The sequence below is a fragment of the Bufo gargarizans genome, chromosome 5 (assembly GCF_014858855.1).
Source record: "Bufo gargarizans isolate SCDJY-AF-19 chromosome 5, ASM1485885v1, whole genome shotgun sequence".
Taxonomy (NCBI): Eukaryota; Metazoa; Chordata; class Amphibia; order Anura; family Bufonidae; genus Bufo; species Bufo gargarizans.
In genome coordinates, this window is record NC_058084.1 from 58,885,606 (window position 1) to 58,893,496 (window position 7,891).

A 7,891-nucleotide genomic window follows, 5' to 3' on the forward strand; every position below is an offset into this window, starting at 1 on the left:
ATTTTAGGAGGTATCACTATCTGTTTTAAAAGCAGAGAAATAAAAATTTTGAAAAATTGAGAATTTTTCCCCATTTTTGGTAAATTTGATATTTTTTTTATAAATAAAAATGAAATATTTTTACTCAAATTTACCACTGTCGTGAAGTACAATATGTGACGAGAAAACAATCTCAGAATGGCTTGGATAAGTAAAAGCATTTTGAAGTTATCACCACATGAAGTGACATGTCAGATTTGCAAAAAATGGCCTGGTCCTTAAGGTGAAAAATGATGGGGTCCTTAAGGGATTAATAATGCTAGCGGAGCAGGAGTGTGAATGAGTAAGTGACGTTATATCACGTAATAAAAATAAAAACAGTGCCAAAAAAGCCATTTTTTGTCACCTAACATCACATAAAGTGCAACACCAAGCGATCAAAAAGGCATATGCCCACCAAAATAGTACCAATCTACAGAATCAGGGTAATAAATATTGAGTTTTGTTTGGCTGTTAACCATTGCTCTGTTACTGGAAAAAATGGATTAATATGGAAAATCTGCCAAAAAGTGAAATTCTGAAATGTCATCTACATTTTCCTTTAATTCTTGTGGAACACCTAAAGGGTTAACAAAGTTTGTAAAATCATTTTTGAGTAACTTAAGGGGTGTAGTTTATACAATGGGGTCATTTATGGGGGGTTTCCACTGTGTAAGCCCCACAAAGGGACTTCAGACCTGAACTGGTCCTTAAAAAGTAGGTTTTGGAAATTTTATTAAAAATTTTAAGAATTGCTTCTAAAATTCTGAGCCTTCTAACATCCTAAAAAAAAAGACATTTAGAAAGTGATGCCAACATAAAGTAGACATATGGGGAATGTTAAGTAATAAATATTTTATGAGGTATCACTTTCTGTTTTAAAAGCAGAGAGATAAAAATTTAGAAAACAGTGAATCCTAACAGTGAAGCGTTAGGATTTTTTAAATAAATAAAGGTAAAACATATTGAGACAAATTTACCATTAACATGAAGTACAATGTGTCACGAGAAAACAATCTCTGAATGGCTTGGATAAGTAAAAGCGTTCCAAAGTTATTACCACATAAAGTGACACATGTCAGATTTGCAAAAATAGGCCTGGTCAGGAAGAGAGCAAATGGCCCGGATGTGAAGTGGTTAAGTAAACAGAGTATACCAGCAGTACAGATACAACCTATGCACAAGAGTGGCGCTGTGTCTATAAAAATACCTTTCGGCATATTACACAATGCCTAGTTGAAGGCACCTCAACACTTAAATGATTAGCCATATTTTAACCCATAGGGATTTTATTTTTTTGCAGGACAGAGCTTTCTTAGGCCTCATGCACATTATCGTGTCTGTTTTAAAATCCAAATATCTTAAAAATACGGATGCTATCTGTCACAGGGCGCCGGCGGCGTGCTTCTCCTCTCCTGGGATGACACGGCGGAAGATACGCTCGCCGCGTCCTTCTGTAGCGCTCGCGCTCGCCGTTTCCATAGTTACGCTCAAGGTGGCTGAGCGCCGAGCTGGGCGCTCGGCTACACACAGGGGGGAGGTCATGTGGCGCTGGACACGTCACATGACCTCTGCTCTTCACTATATTAACAGGCAACCTGCTAGCCACAGGTTGCCTGTGATTAATTGTTCAAGGCTATTTGTTACTGTGTACCCTGTGCCATTTGGATTTTGACCCGTGCCTGTTTTTGACCCGCTACTACTTGCTCCTAAGTCCCTGACGTGACCTCTTGGCTTGACCTTCGGCTTGTGACCTGACCTGTTCTTGTTCATTCCTGTGGTACTTATTTACTCTCCTGGTATTTGACCCCGGCTTCTCCTGACTATTCGCTGCTTTCTCCATTTGTACTTCGTCGCTCTCTTGGTATTGACTCGGTCCGTTCACTATCCGTTGTTTGTCTTGTCTGTCCTCCCAGCACGTATTATAAGCTAGGGACTGCCGCCCAGTTGTCCCCTGTCATCAGGACTTGCGAGGCAAGTAGGCAGGGCTAGGGGTGAGGGTGGAGCACAGTGGCCACTATCCTTCCCCCTGTGTGTGCGTGTTCGTGACCGTGACACTATCTGTGTGCATGGTGCATTTTGTTGTGGACCCATTGACTTTAATGTGTCCGCGGTCCACACTATGTGGACAAGTATAGGATATATTCTATATTGTGCGGTATGGACAGACGGATGCGAAAGGCACATGGAAGTCCGTTGTGCAACATCTAAAACATGTCCTATACTTGTCCGCAAAATGCAGACCTCGGACCCAAGTCAATGGATCTGCAACAAAATGCGGCATGCACATGGTCCACATTCGTATTTTGTGGATCTGCGGTTTGCAGACCATAAGACGAAGCTGACTGGAGACATATCTAGGCTACACAGAAATCTTGGCTGTGGTACCTAATCTGCAAACAAACACTGAACTGAAGCCTAGTAAAGTGAATAGAGTCACTCAATTGATGGAAACATAAAAAAATTATGGCACTTAGAATACGGCCACACAAAAAACGATTTTTTTCTAATAGTGATTTTATCGTGAAAAACTATTATAACATACGAAAACAGTATAAATTTGGTATTGCTATAATCGTAATTGGCCAGGATCCGTAACGTAATTCAATGCCGGCATGCAAAAACGGATTGCCCTTAGAGGCATTCCATCATAATACAAGTGTATGGACAGCAGAACGGAACTCTCAAAGCTGGCCATACACTTGTATTATGCGGCATGCCAGCATTGAATTACGTGATGGATTCAGAGAGAACGGAATTACGTAATTCACTTGAATCCCGAACCCAATCTCAGCCTGCCAAAAGGCAGGTTCGCTCAACTGTACCTGTAATCATACTGACCTGTAGAAAAAAGGTAGTACAATGGGTAGTCACTTAAAAAAAAAAGATTGCTTGGCCCTCACTTCTCCTAAAGTCAATGAAAGTGCAGAGGGTGCAACAGCTGCCGAGAGAGCGGAGCCTCTAGGCGGAACGGCAACGCCCACGTTGCCCCTAGAAGCTCATTTATTACATTAAAACATCATTTTTCTCAGCAATGCGGACACGTGAACATGGGACCAAAACAGGTGCCTTCAGCTGCCAAGCGCACATGTAACAGTTCAGCCAGTGTCATAGGTACAAAACTGCTGACAGATGCCCTTTAATATACTATATCTTGTAATGGAAAACACTAACAAATTCTTAGTGTAGTGAAATTGAAAAAACAAGAACACACAATTCTGAAATGTTTTGGGGGTTTTGTTCTTACAGTTTTGATTGTGCGCTAAAAATCACATGAAAACCTTATTCTGTGGGTAAGTATGATTGCAATGATACCAAACTTATGTAGTTTTTATTGTTCTTCTACTTTTAAAAAATAAAAACCTTTGAAAAAATAAATGTTTTCTTTGCATTTTGTGACACAGTGAGAGGTTTAGTCTGGGAAAACAGGTATTTTCCTCCCAGCATGTGCTGCTGGGCTGATTTACAGCCAGGTGAGTTCAAATACCGGACTGGAGGCCGGTCCGGGTTTTGGAAGCACCTGGCTGTCCTTAAATAGGCAGCTGGGCTCAGAAGCCATGTCTCTGTGTTGGGATTTGGGAGCCTTGTGTCTAGATGAAGGCTTGATACCTGTTTGGCATGAAAACAGGTCGGTGCTGCTATCAGCACGGACTCTTTGAGGCAGAATTGCCGCATGGTGTGAATTACCACCAACACCGCAAGGTGACTCTTTGTTTGAATATGACTGCTTGAACAGTTTGATCTGCGTACACTAATCCTGTCTACCAGAGCGAGTCCCCACAATTGCTATATTCTAAAACCCATAACTCCCTCATCAGAGCTGTGTGAGGGCCTGTTTTTTTTGTGGGGCTGTAGCTTTTATTGGTACCATATTGGGGTATAACACAAATTTTTGATAACTTTTTACATCAATTATTTGAGCGGGACAAGGTGACCAATTTTTTTGTCTCACTATAGCTTTCACCACAAAGGAAAAATATTTTTGTAATTTAATAGTTCGGTCATTTTTGGACATGGCAATACCCATTATGTTTATATTTTACTGTTTATTTATTTTCATATGTGAATTTTTTATATTTTTTTTCTCCCCTTAGGAGACTTAAACATGCCATCTTCTAATTGCTTTTACCATAGACTGCAATAAAACAGTATATGAGCCTCGCAATTTAGGCTACTTTCACATTAGCGTTTTTTGTGGATCCGTCATGGATCTGCAAAAACGCTTCCGTTACAATAATACAACCGCATGCATCCGTCAAGAACGGATCCAGTTGTATTATGTCTTCTATAGCCATGACGGATCCGTCTTGAACACCATTGAAAGTCAATAAGGGATGGATACGTTTTTTATTGTGTCAGAGAAAACGGATCTATTCCCATTGACTTACATTGTGTGCCAGGACGGATCCGTCTTGCTCCGCTCCACATCGCGGACAGAAAAACGCTGCATGCAGTGTTTTGTTGTCCGCCTCCAGAGCGGAATGGAGACTGATCGGAGGCAAACTGATGCATTCTGAGCGGATCCTTTTCCATTCAGAATGAATTAGGGCAAAACTGATCCATTTTGGACCGCGTGTGAGAGCCCTGAACGGATCTCAGAAACGCAAAGCCAAAACGATAGTGTGAAAATAGCCTTAGTTGTGGGGACTCTGATTGGAGGGCTGTCTAACCACTAGAGAGGCAGGGCACATGCCCAATCGGCCATGGGCTATTGCGGTTGTGTAAAGTTATCGCCCATCCACAGTATAGAAAATAACTATTAGATCGGTGAGGGGATCTAATAGTTATTCCCAATTCTGTGGATAAGGGATAACATTACACAAACGCAATACCCCTTTCATTTAACATTTGGCCATTACTAAAAAGTTATCAATAAAAAAAATCTGTGAAAATCGACCCTGTAAATGTCACTAAAACTGCAAAATATTATATGTGATATCAGCCTCAGACAAAAGCCAGTCTGTCCTAAAGGGGGAAAAAATTCTTCCTGACCCCATGTAGCAATTAGACTGGATCAAGGATTTTCTATATTACATAAGTGTTTATTTTGATTTCTTAGGTTGATTTGGGCTACATGCACACGTTCAGGATTCATGTGCAGAGATTCCGCACTGAAATCCGCAGGTGTTCGCAGGCAAATCCGTGCGGTCAATCCGCATTAATTGGTGCGGATTTGCATGCGGATTTGCGTGCGGATGTGGTGCGGATTCAGTGCGGATTTTCCGCATGCGGATCTCACTAATTGAATATAGAAAATCCGGTCAGGAAAATAAAAATTAATTGACATGTCGCGGATTTTAAAATTCGCACCGCAGGTCAAAATCCGCGCGGAAAAAATTCGCATCGTGTGCATTGAGAATTTCAAAATCTCATTGCATACAATGGACATGACCTCCGGTGCGGATTTTCCGCACGCAAATCCGCGCGGAAAATCCGCACGCAATCCTGATCGTGTGCATTCAGCCTCATAGAGGTTTCCGGTTGTGTCAAGTTATCCTCTATCCACAGCGGCAGGACTCCCACCAATCTAATAGTTATACTCTATCTTGTGGATAGGGGATAACGTGATACAACCAGAATGCCCCTTTAATTTTGTAATAGACACGGAGAACCCGAGTATCACACAAGCTGAACACAGCCAGACTCCATTGCAGCTAGCCATATCTAATGGAAGCCTCACTATACTATGGCTCTATCTCCTGAAAGAGGATGTAAAAGGTATAAAATGTAAAGTAATTGCTTTGACTTACGCACTTGTGTCTTCAGACGAAGGAGGCAGCAGACAGTTTGAGCAGGACAAGCCTGAGACTGATCGGCTCGTAGTAAATCCTGCATACTATCTGAGGAATCCTCATAGATGTTACTCCAATGAATACAAAGGGAGTTCACGGCATAAAGAGATTTCAACTTTTTTTTATGAGATGCAGTCACGGGAGTAACCAAAACAACACCGGACGGGACCTTTGCTAAACATGTTTTTCTTCTTTTGTGTTTTTTTGTTTTTGTTTTACTTCCAGTTGCAATTTACTTCCAATGCAAAAGGCAAACACAGTACATTCCAATTTTACAGATCGTGGCGTCATTAACAACTATTATACCATTTCCACCTGGAGGACTATTCGTTTTGAGTTCTTCTCTGATGTGCTGTTATGGTCGTTCATAAAACGAATGTGTCTGAGGATAAAAGCTGCCAGTCACATCAGTTTTTGCATCAGTCTTCTCATCAAAGGCCATTTTTTGGTTACTGTTTACCAATTTGTTTGTAGGATGACTATATGGCATTTACTAACATAACCTTTGTTGAAACTCTGTGTCATTTTCTATATTTTTTATAAGGTATGCACCCTTGTTTGCCAAGTCTTTTGTGCAGTCCACACAAAGGTCCCATCCATAAAATGGCTGCTGATAGAGGATCATGTGACCAGGCAAATCACCGCCGTGTGATGTCTTCGCCATTCAAACTCACTGCACCTGCACTTGCACTGCTGGGGGTGTGCAGGTGCAGAGTGTTTGAATGGAGTAGACTGAGTGATGTGTCTGGTCACAAAACCCTCCATCTGCGACCATTTTATGGATAGGACCTCCTTGAGGACAGCACAGAAGATTTGCCCATCAAAGGGACACGTCTTATGAAATATAGAAAGCGGCACAGAATATCAACAGGGGCTACATATAGTCATTGTATATACACATTGGTCACAAGTAGCCAGTAAGTGGCAAACCCCTTTAACGTTAATAAGTCCATTTCACCACCACTGAAGTTAAGAGGGTAAAATAACTTTAAAAAAAATTAAATTCTTTTTATTAAAGGGCTATCCTTAGGGATGAGCGAATCGACTTCGGATGAAACATCCAAAGTCGATTTGCATAAAACTCTGTTTCAATACTGTATGGAGCGAGTGCTCCTTACAGTATTAGAATGTATTGGCTCCTATGAGCCGAAGTTAGTCTCGTGAGACTTCACGTAATAACTTCATAAATTTATTTCTACTGTAAAAAAAACATTTCCCGAACTCTGGTTCGGTTCCAAGGTACCAAAATATATATATATATATACTGTATATCACCATCATAAAATGGTTAAAAAATTAACTAGCTTATTTCACCTCGCTAATCGCCTGCTGGTGCTGTTCTGGCGATGCACAGGTGCTCGATGAGGTCCAACACCTGCTCCAGTCTCAACAACGCAGAAACTGGCTGAGAAAGCTAATCAGCGAATCGGTGGCTGTGGCGGGTCACGGCTGTAGACGGTGATTGGCTGAACGGTATTCCCTGCCATGTCAGGACTGAAGCAGGAAGTGGAGCTCAAGCAGAGACCTAAGCACCATCGCAATGGCAGCTGCGGAGGAATGGCGAGGTATGGCCACGGGAAGAGTTTTTTTTTTGCAGCAGCAGCAGAATAACCCTTTAAGAAATAAATGGGATGATGGATGGAATGTCTGACAATCTATAGACCCAGTTTTGCACCTATGAGCCATCATGACAGTGAAGGTGCTGGGGAGGCTGATGTGTCCTTACCTTGAAGACGCCGGAATCTTCTCATCACTGTAGTACTCTTCTTCTTCATCTTTTCAGGCTTAGGCCTACAAAATATGTTTGAGGCAACCAAATGATAAAATATTATGTATAACGTATGATTTATAAACGTATGTGACCTATACTGAACATTCCTCAATTGGTCTACTTGTGTGGCACCAACATGACAAAATATAAAATTAAAGGGGCTAAGTCACCTTAAGGGGAATCTGCCACCAGTAATTGCTGATTCCTAACAGCTCCAGCACATGCCGATGAGTCCTGATGATACTCACGGGCTCCCTGCTCTCCTCACCCCCTGCCACTGATTGACAGTTTTCCCCAACTGAAATCACCT

The 7,891-nt window shown here is 41.6% G+C and overlaps 1 protein-coding gene across 1 annotated transcript in view; it reads right to left on the minus strand.

The window, feature by feature from the left end:
- LOC122939089 (transient receptor potential channel pyrexia-like) overlaps window positions 1-7,591 on the minus strand; it is a 230,472-nt gene extending 222,881 nt beyond the window's left edge. Inside the window, 1 exon segment of the mRNA XM_044295062.1 lies at window positions 7,537-7,591. The gene's annotated coding sequence lies outside the window, so the exon portion shown is untranslated.
- Window positions 7,592-7,891: the final 300 nt, after the last annotated feature.